We start from the raw sequence: 17828 nt of genomic DNA, 5'->3' as shown, positions 1-17828 counted from the left end.
AGGGGTTAGGGTTAGGGTTAGGGTTAGGGTTAGGGTACGGCATAGGGTACGGGTGAGGGTACTGCGTAGGGTATTGGTTAGGGTTAGGGTACGGCTTAGGATACGGGTTAGGGTACGGGTTAGGGTACGGCGTAGGGTAGGGGTTAGGGTTAGGGTTAGGGTTAGGGTTAGGGTTAGGGAACGGCTTAGGTTACGGGTTAGGGTACAGGTGAGGGTACGGCGTAGGGTATAGGTTAGGGTTAGGGTTAGGGTTAGGGTACGGCTTAGGATACGGGTTAGGGTACGGGTGAGGCTACGGCGTAGCGTATGGGTTAGGGTTAGGGTTAGGGTTAGGGTACGGCTTAGGGTACGGCTTAGGGTACGGGTGAGGGTACGGCGTAGGGTATGGGTTAGGGTTAGGGTTAGGGTTAGTTTTAGGGTTAGGGATTGGTTTAGGGTACGGGTTAGGATTAGCGTACGTGTTAGGGTTAGGGTTTGGGTTAGGGTTAGGGTACGCGTTAGGGTTAGGGTATGGGTTAGGGTTAGGGTACACGTTAGGATTAGGGTATTTATTAAACCTATCCCACTCTCTAGATACCACATAGCACATAAAGGACTATTATTTGGCGTCCAGCCATGGAGAAGATTTTAGTCACTAGGATAAGATAAAGAATAAACACATTATAAAAAAATCACGTTAGGATTTTCCTTTTAACCTGTTCCTTAAAACACTAGTGCTTAGGAAATCTAATGGAGGCAAAAGCAGTCAAGGGTAGTTTAGGGTTAGGGTTAGGGTTAGGGTTAGTGTTAGGGTTAGGGTACGGCTTAGGGTATGGGATAGGGTACGGGTGAGGGTACGGCGTAGCGTAGGGGTTAGGGTTAGGGTTAGGGTTAGGGTACGGATTAGGTTACGGGTGAGGGTATGGGTGAGGGTACTGCGTAGGGTATTCGTTAGGGTTAGGGTACGGCTTAGGATACGGGTTAGGGTACGGGTTAGGGTACGGCGTAGGGTAGGGGTTAGGGTTAGGTTTAGGGTTAGGGTTAGGTTTAGGGTACGGCTTAGGGTACGGGTGAGGGTACGGGTGAGGTTACTGCGTAGGGTATTGGTTAGGGTTAGGGTACGGCTTAGGATACGGGTTAGGGTACGGGTTAGGGTACGGTGTAGGGTAGGGGTTAGGGTTAGGGTTAGGGTTAGGGTTAGGGTACGGCTTAGGGTACGGGTTAGGGTACAGGTGAGGGTACGGCGTAGGGTATAGGTTAGGGTTAGGGTTAGGGTTAGGGTACGGCTTAGGATACGGGTTAGGGTACGGGTTAGGGTACGGCGTAAGGTAGGGGTTAGGGTTAGGGTTAGGGTATGGCTTAGGGTACGGGTTAGGGTAGAGGTGAGTGTACGGCGTAGGGTATAGGTTAGGGTTAGGGTACGGCTTAGGATACGGGTTAGGGTACGGGTGAGGCTACGGCGTAGCGTATGTGTTAGGGTTAGGGTTAGGGTTAGGGTAGGGCTTAGGGTACGGGTTAGGGTACGGGTGAGAGTACGCCATAGTGTATGGGTTAGGGTTAGGGTTAGGGTTAGGATACGGCTTAGGGTACGGGTTAGGGTACGGGTGAGGGTACGGCGTAGGGTATGGGTTAGGGTTAGGGTTCGGGTTAGTTTTAGGGTTAGGGATTGGTTTAGGGTACGGGTTAGGATTAGCGTACGTGTTAGGGTTAGGGTTTGGGTTAGGGTTAGGGTACGCGTTAGGTTAAGGGTATGGGTTAGGGTTAGGGTACACGTTAGGATTAGGGTATTTATTAAACCTATCCCACTCTCTAGATACCACTTAGCACGTAAAGGAGTATTATTTGGGGTCCAGCCATGGAGAAGATTTTAGTCACTAGGAGAAGATAAAGAATAAACACATTATAAAAAAATCACGTTAGGATTTTCCTTTTAACCTGTTCCTTAAAACACTAGTGCTTAGGAAATCTAATGGAGGCAAAAGCAGTCAAGGGTAGTTTAGGGTTAGGGTTCGGATTAGGGTTAGTGTTAGGGTTAGGGTACGGCTTAGGGTATGGGATAGGGTACGGGTGAGGGTACGGCGTAGGGTAGGGGTTAGGGTTAGGGTTAGGGTTAGGGTTAGGGTACGGCTTAGGGTACGGGTGAGGGTACGGGTGAGGGTACTGCGTAGGGTATTGGTTAGGGTTAGGGTACGGGTTAGGGTACGGCGTAGGGTAGGGGTTAGGGTTAGGGTTAGGGTTAGGGTTAGTGTTAGGGTTAGGGTACGGCTTAGGGTATGGGATAGGGTACGGGTGAGGGTACGGCGTAGCGTAGGGGTTAGGGTTAGGGTTAGGGTTAGGGTACGGATTAGGTTACGGGTGAGGGTACGGGTGAGGGTACTGCGTAGGGTATTCGTTAGGGTTAGGGTACGGCTTAGGATACGGGTTAGGGTACGGGTTAGGGTACGGCGTAGGGTAGGGGTTAGGGTTAGGTTTAGGGTTAGGGTTAGGGTTAGGGTACGGCTTAGGGTACGGGTGAGGGTACGGGTGAGGGTACTGCGTAGGGTATGGGTTAGGGTTAGGGTACACGTTAGGATTAGGGTATTTATTAAACCTATCCCACTCTCTAGATACCACTTAGCACGTAAAGGAATGTTATTTGGGGTCCAGCCATGGAGAAGATTTTAGTCACTAGGATAAGATAAAGAATAAACACATTATAAAAAAATCACGTTAGGATTTTCCTTTTAATCTGTTCCTTAAAACACTAGTGCTTAGGAAATCTAATGGAGGCAAAAGCAGTCAAGGGTAGTTTAGGGTTAGGGTTAGGGTTAGGGTTAGGGTACAAGTTAGGTTAAGGGTATGGGTTAGGGTTAGGGTACACGTTAGGATTAGGGTATTTATTAAACCTATCCCACTCTCTAGATACCACTTAGCACGTAAAGGAATGTTATTTGGGGTCCAGCCATGGAGAAGATTTTAGTCACTAGGATAAGATAAAGAATAAACACATTATAAAAAAATCACGTTAGGATTTTCCTTTTAACCTGTTCCTAAAAACACTAGTGCTTAGGAAATCTAATGGAGGCAAAAGCAGTCAAGGGTAGTTTAGGGTTAGGGTTAGGGTTAGGGTTAGTGTTAGGGTTAGGGTACGGCTTAGGGTATGGGATAGGGTACGGTGTAGGGTAGGGGTTAGGGTTAGTGTTAGGGTTAGGGTTAGGGTTAGGGTTAGGGTACGGCATAGGGTACGGGTGAGGGTACGGGTGAGGGTACTGCGTAGGGTATTGGTTAGGGTTAGGGTACGGCTTAGGATACGGGTTAGGGTACGGGTTAGGGTACGGCGTAGGGTAGGGGTTAGGGTTAGGGTTAGGGTTAGGGAACGGCTTAGGGTACGGGTTAGGGTACGGGTGAGGCTACGGCCTAGCGTATGGGTTAGGGTTAGGGTTAGTTTTAGGGTTAGGGATTGGTTTAGGGTACGGGTTAGGATTAGCGTACGTGTTAGGGTTAGGGTTTGGGTTAGGGTTAGGGTACGCGTTAGGTTAAGGGTATGGGTTAGGGTTAGGGTACACGTTAGGATTAGGGTATTTATTAAACCTATCCCACTCTCTAGATACCACTTAGCACGTAAAGGAGTATTATTTGGGGTCCAGCCATGGAGAAGATTTTAGTCACTAGGAGAAGATAAAGAATAAACACATTATAAAAAAATCACGTTAGGATTTTCCTTTTAACCTGTTCCTTAAAACAGTAGTGCTTAGGAAATCTAATGGAGGCAAAAGCAGTCAAGGGTAGTTTAGGGTTAGGGTTCGGATTAGGGTTAGTGTTAGGGTTAGGGTACGGCTTAGGGTATGGGATAGGGTACGGGTGAGGGTACGGCGTAGGGTAGGGGTTAGGGTTAGGGTTAGGGTTAGGGTTAGGGTTAGGGTTAGGGTTAGGGTACGGCTTAGGGTACAGGTGAGGGTACGGGTGAGGGTACTGCGTAGGGTATTGGTTAGGGTTAGGGTACGGGTTAGGGTACGGCGTAGGGTAGGGGTTAGGGTTAGGGTTAGGGTTAGGGTTAGTGTTAGGGTTAGGGTACGGCTTAGGGTATGGGATAGGGTACGGGTGAGGGTACGGCGTAGCGTAGGGGTTAGGGTTAGGGTTAGGGTTAGGGTACGGATTAGGTTACGGGTGAGGGTACGGGTGAGGGTACTGCGTAGGGTATTCGTTAGGGTTAGGGTACGGCTTAGGATACGGGTTAGGGTACGGGTTAGGGTACGGCGTAGGGTAGGGGTTAGGGTTAGGTTTAGGGTTAGGGTTAGGGTTAGGGTACGGCTTAGGGTACGGGTGAGGGTACGGGTGAGGGTACTGCGTAGGGTATGGGTTAGGGTTAGGGTACACGTTAGGATTAGGGTATTTATTAAACCTATCCCACTCTCTAGATACCACTTAGCACGTAAAGGAATGTTATTTGGGGTCCAGCCATGGAGAAGATTTTAGTCACTAGGATAAGATAAAGAATAAACACATTATAAAAAAATCACGTTAGGATTTTCCTTTTAACCTGTTCCTTAAAACACTAGTGCTTAGGAAATCTAATGGAGGCAAAAGCAGTCAAGGGTAGTTTAGGGTTAGGGTTAGGGTTAGGGTTAGGGTACACGTTAGGTTAAGGGTATGGGTTAGGGTTAGGGTACACGTTAGGATTAGGGTATTTATTAAACCTATCCCACTCTCTAGATACCACTTAGCACGTAAAGGAATATTATTTGGGTCCAGCCATGGAGAAGATTTTAGTCACTAGGATAAGATAAAGAATAAACACATTATAAAAAAATCACGTTAGGATTTTCCTTTTAAACTGTTCCTTAAAACACTAGTGCTTAGGAAATCTAATGGAGGCAAAAGCAGTCAAGGGTAGTTTAGGGTTAGGGTTAGGGTTAGGGTTAGTGTTAGGGTTAGGGTACGGCTTAGGGTATGGGATAGGGTACGGCGTAGGGTAGGGGTTAGGGTTAGGGTTAGGGTTAGGGTACGGCATAGGGTACGGGTGAGGGTACTGCGTAGGGTATTGGTTAGGGTTAGGGTACGGCTTAGGATACGGGTTAGGGTACGGGTTAGGGTACGGCGTAGGGTAGGGGTTAGGGTTAGGGTTAGGGTTAGGGTTAGGGTTAGGGAACGGCTTAGGTTACGGGTTAGGGTACAGGTGAGGGTACGGCGTAGGGTATAGGTTAGGGTTAGGGTTAGGGTACGGCTTAGGATACGGGTTAGGGTACGGGTGAGGCTACGGCGTAGCGTATGGGTTAGGGTTAGGGTTAGGGTTAGGGTACGGCTTAGGGTACGGGTTAGGGTACGGGTGAGGGTACGGCGTAGGGTATGGGTTAGGGTTAGGGTTAGGGTTAGTTTTAGGGTTAGGGATTGGTTTAGGGTACGGGTTAGGATTAGCGTACGTGTTAGGGTTAGGGTTTGGGTTAGGGTTAGGGTACGCGTTAGGGTTAGGGTATGGGTTAGGGTTAGGGTACACGTTAGGATTAGGGTATTTATTAAACCTATCCCACTCTCTAGATACCACTTAGCACATAAAGGAATATTATTTGGCGTCCAGCCATGGAGAAGATTTTAGTCAGTAGGATAAGATAAAGAATAAACACATTATAAAAAAATCACGTTAGGATTTTCCTTTTAACCTGTTCCTTAAAACACTAGTGCTTAGGAAATCTAATGGAGGCAAAAGCAGTCAAGGGTAGCTTAGGGTTAGGGTTAGGGTTAGGATTAGTGTTAGGGTTAGGGTACGGCTTAGGGTATGGGATAGGGTACGGGTGAGGGTACGGCGTAGCGTAGGGGTTAGGGTTAGGGTTAGGGTTAGGGTACGGATTAGGTTACGGGTGAGGGTACGGGTGAGGGTACTGCGTAGGGTATTCGTTAGGGTTAGGGTACGGCTTAGGATACGGGTTAGGGTACGGGTTAGGGTACGGCGTAGGGTAGGTGTTAGGGTTAGGTTTAGGGTTAGGGTTAGGGCTAGGGTACGGCTTAGGGTACGGGTGAGGGTACGGGTGAGGGTACTGCGTAGGGTATTGGTTAGGGTTAGGGTACGGCTTAGGATACGGGTTAGGGTACGGGTTAGGGTACGGCGTAGGGTAGGGGTTAGGGTTAGGGTTAGGGTTAGGGTACGGCTTAGGGTACGGGTTAGGGTACAGGTGAGGGTACGGCGTAGGGTATAGGTTAGGGTTAGGGTTAGGGTTAGGGTACGGCTTAGGATACGGGTTAGGGTACGGGTTAGGGTACGGCGTAAGGTAGGGGTTAGGGTTAGGGTTAGGGTACAGCTTAGGGTACGGGTTAGGGTACGGGTGAGGGTACGGCGTAGGGTATGGGTTAGGGTTAGGGTTAGGGTTAGTGTTAGGGTTAGGGTACGGCTTAGGGTATGGGATAGGGTACGGCGTAGGGTAGGGGTTAGGGTTAGGGTTAGGGTTAGGGTTAGGGTTAGGGTTAGGGTACGGCATAGGGTACGGGTGAGGGTACGGGTGAGGGTACTGCTTAGGGTATTGGTTAGGGTTAGGGTACGGCTTAGGATACGGGTTAGGGTACGGGTTAGGGTACGGCGTAGGGTAGGGGTTAGGGTTAGGGTTAGGGTTACGGTTAGGGTTAGGGAACGGCTTAGGGTACGGGTTAGGGTACAGGTGAGGGTACGGCGTAGGGTATAGGTTAGGGTTAGGGTTATGGTTAGGGTACGGCTTAGGATACGGGTTAGGGTACGGGTGAGGCTACGGCGTAGCGTATGGGTTAGGGTTAGGGTTAGGGTTAGGGTTAGGGTACGGCTTAGGGTACGGGTTAGGGTACGGGTGAGGGTACGGCGTAGGGTATGGTTTAGGGTTAGGGTTAGGGTTAGGGTTAGTTTTAGGGTTAGGGATTGGTTTAGGGTACGGGTTAGGATTAGCGTACGTGTTAGGGTTAGGGTTTGGGTTAGGGTTAGGGTACGCGTTAGGGTTAGGGTATGGGTTAGGGTTAGGGTACACGTTAGGATTAGGGTATTTATTAAACCTATCCCACTCTCTAGATACCACTTAGCACATAAAGGAATATTATTTGGCGTCCAGCCATGGAGAAGATTTTAGTCACTAGGAAAAGATAAAGAATAAACACGTTATAAAAAAATCACGTTAGGATTTTCCTTTTAACCTGTTCCTTAAAACACTAGTGCTTAGGAAATCTAATGGAGGCAAAAGCAGTCAAGGGTAGTTTAGGGTTAGGGTTAGGGTTAGGGTTAGTGTTAGGGTTAGGGTACGGCTTAGGGTATGGGATAGGGTACGGGTGAGGGTACGGCGTAGCGTAGGGGTTAGGGTTAGGGTTAGGGTTAGGCTTAGGGTACGGATTAGGTTACGGGTGAGGGTACGGGTGAGGGAACTGCGTAGGGTATTCGTTAGGGTTAGGGTACGGCTTAGGATACGGGTTAGGGTACGGGTTAGGGTACGGCGTAGGGTAGGGGTTAGGGTTAGGGTTAGGGTTAGGGTTAGGGTTAGGATACGGCTTAGGGTACGGGTTAGGGTACAGGTGAGGGTACGGCGTAGGGTATAGGTTAGGGTTAGGGTTAGGGTTAGGGTACGGCTTAGGATACGGGTTAGGGTACGGGTGAGGCTACGGCGTAGCGTATGTGTTAGGGTTAGGGTTAGGGTACGGCTTAGGGTACTGGTGAGGGTACGGGTGAGGGTACAGCGTAGGGTATTGGTTAGGGTTAGGGTACGGCTTAGGATACGGGTTAGGGTACGGTTTAGGGTACGGCGTAGGGTAGGGGTTAGGGTTAGGGTTAGGGTTAGGGTACGGCTTAGGGTACGGGTTAGGGTACAGGTGAGGGTACGGCGTAGGGTATAGGTTAGGGTTAGGGTTAGGGTTAGGGTACGGCTTAGGATACGGGTTAGGGTACGGGTGAGGCTACGGCGTAGCATATGGGTTAGGGTTAGGGTTAGGGTTAGGGTACAGCTTAGGGTACGGGTTAGGGTACGGGTGAGGGTACGGCATAGGGTATGGGTTAGGGTTAGGGTTAGGGTTAGTTTTAGGGTTAGGGGTTGGTTTAGGGTACGGGTTAGGATTAACGTACGTGTTAGGGTTAGGGTTTGGGTTACGGTTAGGGTACGCGTTAGGGTTAGGGTATGGGTTAGGGTTAGGGTACACGTTAGGATTAGGGTATTTATTAAACCTATCCCACTCTCTAGATACCACTTAGCACGTAAAGGAATATTATTTGGGGTCCAGCCATGGAGAAGATTTTAGTCACTAGGATAAGATAAAGAATAAACACATTATAAAAAAATCATGTTAGGATTTTCCTTTTAACCTGTTCCTTAAAACACTAGTGCTTAGGAAATCTAATGGAGGCAAAAGCAGTCAAGGGTAGTTTAGGGTTAGGGTTAGGGTTAGGGTTAGTGTTAGGGTTAGGGTACGGCTTAGGGTATGGGATAGGGTACGGGTGAGGGTACGGTGTAGGGTAGGGGTTAGGGTTAGGTTTAGGGTTAGGGTTAGGGTTAGGGTACGGCTTAGGGTACGGGTGAGGGTACGGGTGAGGGTACTGCGTAGGGTATTGGTTAGGGTTAGGGTACGGCTTAGGATACGGGTTAGGGTACGGGTTAGGGTACGTCGTAGGGTAGGGGTTAGGGTTAGGGTTAGGGTTAGGGTTAGGGTTAGGGAACGGCTTAGGGTACGGGTTAGGGTACAGGTGAGGGTACGGCGTAGGGTATAGGTTAGGGTTAGGGTTAGGGTTAGGGTACGGCTTAGGATACGGGTTAGGGTACGGGTGAGGCTACGGCGTAGCGTATGGGTTAGGGTTAGGGTTAGGGTTAGGGTACGGCTTAGGGTACGGGTTAGGGTACGGGTGAGGGTACGGCGTAGGGTATGGGTTAGGGTTAGGGTTAGGGTTAGTTTTAGGGTTAGGGATTGGTTTAGGGTACGGGTTAGGATTAGCGTACGTGTTAGGGTTAGGGTTTGGGTTAGGGTTAGGGTACGCGTTAGGGTTAGGGTATGGGTTAGGGTTAGGGTACACGTTAGGATTAGGGTATTTATTAAACCTATCCCACTCTCTAGATACCACTTAGCACATAATGGAATATTATTTGGCGTCCAGCCATGGAGAAGATTTTAGTCACTAGGATAAGATAAAGAATAAAAACATTATAAAAAAATCACGTTAGGATTTTCCTTTTAACCTGTTCCTTAAAACACTAGTGCTTAGGAAATCTAATGGAGGCAAAAGCAGTCAAGGGTAGTTTAGGGTTAGGGTTAGGGTTAGGGTTAGTGTTAGGGTTAGGGTACGGCTTAGGGTATGGGATAGGGTACGGGTGAGGGTACGGCGTAGCGTAGGGGTTAGGGTTAGGGTTAGGGTTAGGGTCCGGATTAGGTTACGGGTGAGGGTACGGGTGAGGGTACTGCGTAGGGTATTGGTTAGGGTTAGGGTACGGCTTAGGATACGGGTTAGGGTACGGGTTAGGGTACGGCGTAGGGTAGGGGTTAGCGTTAGGTTTAGGGTTAGGGTTAGGGTTAGGGTATGGCTTAGGGTACGGGTGAGGGTACGGGTGAGGGTACTGCGTAGGGTATTGGTTAGGGTTAGGGTACGGCTTAGGATACGGGTTAGGGTACGGGTTAGGGTACGGCGTAGGGTAGGGGTTAGGGTTAGGGTTAGGGTTAGGGTTAGGGTACGGCTTAGGGTACGGGTTAGGGTACAGGTGAGGGTACGGCGTAGGGTATAGGTTAGGGTTAGGGTTAGGGTTAGGGTACGGCTTAGGATACGGGTTAGGGTACGGGTTAGGGTACGGCGTAAGGTAGGGGTTAGGGTTAGGGTTAGGGTTAGGGTTAGGGTATGGCTTAGGGTACGGGTTAGGGTACAGGTGAGGGTACGGCGTAGGGTATAGGTTAGGGTTAGGGTACGGCTTAGGATACGGGTTAGGGTACGGGTGAGGCTACGGCGTAGCGTATGTGTTAGGGTTAGGGTTAGGGTTAGGGTAGGGCTTAGGGTACGGGTTAGGGTACGGATGAGGGTACGGCATAGGGTATGGGTTAGGGTTAGGGTTAGGGTTAGGGTACGGCTTAGGGTACGGGTTAGGGTACGGGTGAGGGTACGGCATAGGGTATGGGTTAGGGTTAGGGTTAGGGTTAGGGTTAGTTTTAGGGTTAGGTATTGGTTTAGGGTACGGGTTAGGATTAGCGTACGTGTTAGGGTTAGGGTTTGGGTTAGGGTTAGGGTACGCGTTAGGGTTAGGGTATGGGTTAGGGTTAGGGTACACGTTAGGATTAGGGTATTTATTAAACCTATCCCACTCTCTAGATACCACTTAGCACGTAAAGGAATGTTATTTGGGGTCCAGCCATGGAGAAGATTTTAGTCACTAGGATAAGATAAAGAATAAACACATTATAAAAAAATCACGTTAGTATTTTCCTTTTAACCTGTTCCTTAAAACACTAGTGCTTAGGAAATCTAATGGAGGCAAAAGCAGTCAAGGGTAGTTTAGGGTTAGGGTTAGGGTTAGGGTTAGGGTACACGTTAGGTTAAGGGTATGGGTTAGGGTTAGGGTACACGTTAGGATTAGGGTATTTATTAAACCTATCCCACTCTCTAGATACCACTTAGCACGTAAAGGAATATTATTTGGGGTCCAGCCATGGAGAAGATTTTAGTCACTAGGATAAGATAAAGAATAAACACATTATAAAAAAATCACGTTAGGATTTTCCTTTTAACCTGTTCCTTAAAACACTAGTGCTTAGGAAATCTAATGGAGGCAAAAGCAGTCAAGGGTAGTTTAGGGTTAGGGTTAGGGTTAGGGTTAGGGTTAGGGTTAGGGTACGGCTTAGGGTATGGTATAGGGTACGGCGTAGGGTAGGGGTTAGGGTTCGGGTTCGGGTTCGGGTTAGGGTTAGGGTTAGGGTACGGCATAGGGTACGGGTGAGGGTACGGGTGAGGGTACTGCGTAGGGTATTGGTTAGGGTTAGGGTACGGCTTAGGATACGGGTTAGGATACGGGTTAGGGTACGGCGTAGGGTAGGGGTTAGGGTTAGGGTTAGGGTTAGGGTTAGGGTTAGGGAACGGCTTAGGTTACGGGTTAGGGTACAGGTGAGGGTACGGCGTAGGGTATAGGTTAGGGTTAGGGTTAGGGTACGGCTTAGGATACGGGTTAGGGTACGGGTGAGGCTACGGCGTAGCGTATGGGTTAGGGTTAGGGTTAGGGTTAGGGTACGGCTTAGGGTTAGGGTTAGGGTACGGGTGAGGGTACGGCGTAGGGTATGGGTTAGGGTTAGGGTTAGGGTTAGTTTTAGGGTTAGGGATTGGTTTAGGGTACGGGTTAGGATTAGCGTACGTGTTAGGGTTAGGGTTTGGGTTAGGGTTAGGGTACGCGTTAGGGTTAGGGTATGGGTTAGGGTTAGGGTACACGTTAGGATTAGGGTATTTATTAAACCTATCCCACTCTCTAGATACCACTTAGCACATAAAGGAATATTATTTGGCGTCCAGCCATGGAGAAGATTTTAGTCAGTAGGATAAGATAAAGAATAAACACATTATAAAAAAATCACGTTAGGATTTTCCTTTTAACCTGTTCCTTAAAACACTAGTGCTTAGGAAATCTAATGGAGGCAAAAGCAGTCAAGGGTAGCTTAGGGTTAGGGTTAGGGTTAGGATTAATGTTAGGGTTAGGGTACGGCTTAGGGTATGGGATAGGGTACGGGTGAGGGTACGGCGTAGCGTAGGGGTTAGGGTTAGGGTTAGGGTTAGGGTACGGATTAGGTTACGGGTGAGGGTACGGGTGAGGGTACTGCGTAGGGTATTCGTTAGGGTTAGGGTACGGCTTAGGATACGGGTTAGGGTACGGGTTAGGGTACGGCGTAGGGTAGGTGTTAGGGTTACGTTTAGGGTTAGGGTTAGGGCTAGGGTACGGCTTAGGGTACGGGTGAGGGTACGGGTGAGGGTACTGCGTAGGGTATTGGTTAGGGTTAGGGTACGGCTTAGGATACGGGTTAGGGTACGGGTTAGGGTACGGCGTAGGGTAGGGGTTAGGGTTAGGGTTAGGGTTAGGGTACGGCTTAGGGTACGGGTTAGGGTACAGGTGAGGGTACGGCGTAGGGTATAGGTTAGGGTTAGGGTTAGGGTTAGGGTACGGCTTAGGATACGGGTTAGGGTACGGGTTAGGGTACGGCGTAAGGTAGGGGTTAGGGTTAGGGTTAGGGTATGGCTTAGGGTACGGGTTAGGGTACAGGTGAGGGTACGGCGTAGGGTATAGGTTAGGGTTAGGGTACGGCTTAGGATACGGGTTAGAGTACGGGTGAGGCTACGGCGTAGCGTATGTGTTAGGGTTAGGGTTAGGGTTAGGGTAGGGCTTAGGGTACGGGTTAGGGCACGGGTGAGAGTACGGCATAGGGTATGGGTTAGGGTTAGGGTTAGGGTTAGGATACGGCTTAGGGTACGGGTTAGGGTACGGGTGAGGGTACGGCGTAGGGTATGGGTTAGGGTTAGGGTTAGGGTTCGGGTTAGTTTTAGGGTTAGGGATTGGTTTAGGGTACGGGTTAGGATTAGCGTACGTGTTAGGGTTAGGGTTTGGGTTAGGGTTAGGGTACGCGTTAGGTTAAGGGTATGGGTTAGGGTTAGGGTACACGTTAGGATTAGGGTATTTATTAAACCTATCCCACTCTCTAGATACCACTTAGCACGTAAAGGAGTATTATTTGGGGTCCAGCCATGGAGAAGATTTTAGTCACTAGGAGAAGATAAAGAATAAACACATTATAAAAAAATCACGTTAGGATTTTCCTTTTAACCTGTTCCTTAAAACACTAGTGCTTAGGAAATCTAATGGAGGCAAAAGCAGTCAAGGGTAGTTTAGGGTTAGGGTTCGGATTAGGGTTAGTGTTAGGGTTAGGGTACGGCTTAGGGTATGGGATAGGGTACGGGTGAGGGTACGGCGTAGGGTAGGGGTTAGGGTTAGGGTTAGGGTTAGGGTTAGGGTTAGGGTTAGGGTACGGCTTAGGGTACGGGTGAGGGTACGGGTGAGGGTACTGCGTAGGGTATTGGTTAGGGTTAGGGTACGGTTTAGGGTACGGCGTAGGGTAGGGGTTAGGGTTAGGGTTAGTGTTAGGGTTAGTGTTAGGATTAGGGTACGGCTTAGGGTATGGGATAGGGTACGGGTGAGGGTACGGCGTAGCGTAGGGGTTAGGGTTAGGGTTAGGTTTAGGGTACGGATTAGGTTACGGGTGAGGGTACGGGTGAGGGTACTGCGTAGGGTATTCGTTAGGGTTAGGGTACGGCTTAGGATACGGGTTAGGGTACGGGTTAGGGTACGGCGTAGGGTAGGGGTTAGGGTTAGGTTTAGGGTTAGGGTTAGGGTTAGGGTACGGCTTAGGGTACGGGTGAGGGTACGGGTGAGGGTACGGCGTAGGGTATGGGTTAGGGTTAGGGTTAGGGTTAGTGTTAGGGTTAGGGTACGGCTTAGGGTATGGGATAGGGTACGGCGTAGGGTAGGGGTTAGGGTTAGGGTTAGGGTTAGGGTTAGGGTACGGCATAGGGTACGGGTGAGGGTACTGCGTAGGGTATTGGTTAGGGTTAGGGTACGGCTTAGGATACGGGTTAGGGTACGGGTTAGGGTACGGCGTAAGGTAGGGGTTAGGGTTAGGGTTAGGGTACAGCTTAGGGTACGCGTTAGGGTACGGGTGAGGGTACGGCGTAGGGTATGGGTTAGGGTTAGGGTTAGGGTTAGGGTTAGGGTTAGGGTTAGGGTTAGGGTTAGGGTTAGGGTTAGGGTACGGCTTAGGGTATGGGATAGGGTACGGCGTAGGGTAGGGGTTAGGGTTAGGGTTAGGGTTAGGGTTAGGGTTAGGGTTAGGGTACGGCATAGGGTACGGGTGAGGGTACGGGTGAGGGTACTGCTTAGGGTATTGGTTAGGGTTAGGGTACGGCTTAGGATACGGGTTAGGGTACGGGTTAGGGTACGGCGTAGGGTAGGGGTTAGGGTTAGGGTTAGGGTTACGGTTAGGGTTAGGGAACGGCTTAGGGTACGGGTTAGGGTACAGGTGAGGGTACGGCGTAGGGTATAGGTTAGGGTTAGGGTTATGGTTAGGGTACGGCTTAGGATACGGGTTATGGTACGGGTGAGGCTACGGCGTAGCGTATGGGTTAGGGTTAGGGTTAGGGTTAGGGTTAGGGTACGGCTTAGGGTACGGGTTAGGGTACGGGTGAGGGTACGGCGTAGGGTATGGGTTAGGGTTAGGGTTAGGGTTAGGGTTAGTTTTAGGGTTAGGGATTGGTTTAGGGTACGGGTTAGGATTAGCGTACGTGTTAGGGTTAGGGTTTGGGTTAGGGTTAGGGTACGCGTTAGGGTTAGGGTATGGGTTAGGGTTAGGGTACACGTTAGGATTAGGGTATTTATTAAACCTATCCCCCTCTCTAGATACCACTTAGCACATAAAGGAATATTATTTGGCGTCCAGCCATGGAGAAGATTTTAGTCACTAGGATAAGATAAAGAATAAACACGTTATAAAAAAATCACGTTAGGATTTTCCTTTTAACCTGTTCCTTAAAACACTAGTGCTTAGGAAATCTAATGGAGGCAAAAGCAGTCAAGGGTAGTTTAGGGTTAGGGTTAGGGTTAGGGTTAGTGTTAGGGTTAGGGTACGGCTTAGGGTATGGGATAGGGTACGGGTGAGGGTACCGTGTAGCGTAGGGGTTAGGGTTAGGGTTAGGGTTAGGCTTAGGGTACGGATTAGGTTACGGGTGAGGGTACGGGTGAGGGTACTGCGTAGGGTATTCGTTAGGGTTAGGGTACGGCTTAGGATACGGGTTAGGGTACGGGTTAGGGTACGGCGTAGGGTAGGGGTTAGGGTTAGGGTTAGGGTTAGGGTTAGGGTTAGGGTACGGCTTAGGGTACGGGTTAGGGTACAGGTGAGGTTACGGCGTAGGGTATAGGTTAGGGTTAGGGTTAGGGTTAGGGTACGGCTTAGGATACGGGTTAGGGTACGGGTGAGGCTACGGCGTAGCGTATGTGTTAGGGTTAGGGTTAGGGTACGGCTTAGGGTACGGGTGAGGGTACGGGTGAGGGTACAGCGTAGGGTATTGGTTAGGGTTAGGGTACGGCCTAGGATACGGGTTAGGGTACGGTTTAGGGTACGGCGTAGGGTAGGGGTTAGGGTTAGGGTTAGGGTTAGGGTACGGCTTAGGGTACGGGTTAGGGTACAGGTGAGGGTACGGCGTAGGGTATAGGTTAGGGTTAGGGTTAGGGCTAGGGTACGGCTTAGGATACGGGTTAGGGTACGGGTGAGGCTACGGCGTAGCATATGGGTTAGGGTTAGGGTTAGGGTTAGGGTACAGCTTAGGGTACGGGTTAGGGTACGGGTGAGGGTACGGCGTAGGGTATGGGTTAGGGTTAGGGTTAGGGTTAGTTTTAGGGTTAGGGGTTGGTTTAGGGTACGGGTTAGGATTAACGTACGTGTTAGGGTTAGGGTTTGGGTTACGGTTAGGGTACGCGTTAGGGTTAGGGTATGGGTTAGGGTTAGGGTACACGTTAGGATTAGGGTATTTATTAAACCTATCCCACTCTCTAGATACCACTTAGCACGTAAAGGAATATTATTTGGGGTCCAGCCATGGAGAAGATTTTAGTCACTAGGATAAGATAAAGAATAAACACATTATAAAAAAATCACGTTAGGATTTTCCTTTTAACCTGTTCCTTAAAACACTAGTGCTTAGGAAATCTAATGGAGGCAAAAGCAGTCAAGGGTAGTTTAGGGTTAGGGTTAGGGTTAGGGTTAGTGTTAGGGTTAGGGTACGGCTTAGGGTATGGGATAGGGTACGGGTGAGGGTACGGTGTAGGGTAGGGGTTAGGGTTAGGTTTAGGGTTAGGGTTAGGGTTAGGGTACGGCTTAGGGTACGGGTGAGGGTACGGGTGAGGGTACTGCGTAGGGTATTGGTTAGGGTTAGGGTACGGCTTAGGATACGGGTTAGGGTACGGGTTAGGGTACGTCGTAGGGTAGGGGTTAGGGTTAGGGTTAGGGTTAGGGTTAGGGTTAGGGAACGGCTTAGGGTACGGGTTAGGGTACAGGTGAGGGTACGGCGTAGGGTATAGGTTAGGGTTAGGGTTAGGGTTAGGGTACGGCTTAGGATACGGGTTAGGGTACGGGTGAGGCTACGGCGTAGCGTATGGGTTAGGGTTAGGGTTTGGGTTAGGGTACGGCTTAGGGTACGGGTTAGGGTATGGGTGAGGGTACGGCGTAGGGTATGGGTTAGGGTTAGGGTTAGGGTTAGTTTTAGGGTTAGGGATTGGTTTAGGGTACGGGTTAGGATTAGCGTACGTGTTAGGGTTAGGGTTTGGGTTAGGGTTAGGGTACGCGTTAGGGTTAGGGTATGGGTTAGGGTTAGGGTACACGTTAGGATTAGGGTATTTATTAAACCTATCCCACTCTCTAGATACCACTTAGCACATAAAGGAATATTATTTGGCGTCCAGCCATGGAGAAGATTTTAGTCACTAGGATAAGATAAAGAATAAACACATTATAAAAAAATCACGTTATGATTTTCCTTTTAACCTGTTCCTTAAAACACTAGTGCTTAGGAAATCTAATGGAGGCAAAAGCAGTCAAGGGTAGTTTAGGGTTAGGGTTAGGGTTACGGTTAGTGTTAGGGTTAGGGTACGGCTTAGGGTATGGGATAGGGTACGGGTGAGGGTACGGCGTAGCGTAGGGGTTAGGGTTAGGGTTAGGGTTAGGGTCCGGATTAGGTTACGGGTGAGGGTACGGGTGAGGGTACTGCGTAGGGTATTGGTTAGGGTTAGGGTACGGCTTAGGATACGGGTTAGGGTACGGGTTAGGGTACGGCGTAGGGTAGGGGTTAGCGTTAGGTTTAGGGTTAGGGTTAGGGTTAGGGTATGGCTTAGGGTACGGGTGAGGGTACGGGTGAGGGTACTGCGTAGGGTATTGGTTAGGGTTAGGGTACGGCTTAGGATACGGGTTAGGGTACGGGTTAGGGTACGGCGTAGGGTAGGGGTTAGGGTTAGGGTTAGGGTTAGGGTTAGGGTACGGCTTAGGGTACGGGTTAGGGTACAGGTGAGGGTACGGCGTAGGGTATAGGTTAGGGTTAGGGTTAGGGTTAGGGTACGGCTTAGGATACGGGTTAGGGTACGGGTTAGGGTACGGCGTAAGGTAGGGGTTAGGGTTAGGGTTAGGGTTAGGGTTAGGGTATGGCTTAGGGTACGGGTTAGGGTACAGGTGAGGGTACGGCGTAGGGTATAGGTTAGGGTTAGGGTACGGCTTAGGATACGGGTTAGGGTACGGGTGAGGCTACGGCGTAGCGTATGTGTTAGGGTTAGGGTTAGGGTTAGGGTAGGGCTTAGGGTACGGGTTAGGGTACGGATGAGGGTACGGCATAGGGTATGGGTTAGGGTTAGGGTTAGGGTACGGCTTAGGGTACGGGTTAGGGTACGGGTGAGGGTACGGCATAGGGTATGGGTTAGGGTTAGGGTTAGGGTTAGGGTTAGTTTTAGGGTTAGGGATTGGTTTAGGGTACGGGTTAGGATTAGCGTACGTGTTAGGGTTAGGGTTTGGGTTAGGGTTAGGGTACGCGTTAGGGTTAGGGTATGGGTTAGGGTTAGGGTACACGTTAGGATTAGGGTATTTATTAAACCTATCCCACTCTCTAGATACCACTTAGCACGTAAAGGAATGTTATTTGGGGTCCAGCCATGGAGAAGATTTTAGTCACTAGGATAAGATAAAGAATAAACACATTATAAAAAAATCACGTTAGGATTTTCCTTTTAACCTGTTCCTTAAAACACTAGTGCTTAGGAAATCTAATGGAGGCAAAAGCAGTCAAGGGTAGTTTAGGGTTAGGGTTAGGGTTAGGGTTAGGGTACACGTTAGGTTAA

This window comes from Eubalaena glacialis, chromosome 15 (genome assembly GCF_028564815.1).
Source record: "Eubalaena glacialis isolate mEubGla1 chromosome 15, mEubGla1.1.hap2.+ XY, whole genome shotgun sequence".
In the NCBI taxonomy this organism is placed as follows: domain Eukaryota; kingdom Metazoa; phylum Chordata; class Mammalia; order Artiodactyla; family Balaenidae; genus Eubalaena; species Eubalaena glacialis.
This window is presented reverse-complemented; position numbering follows the sequence as displayed.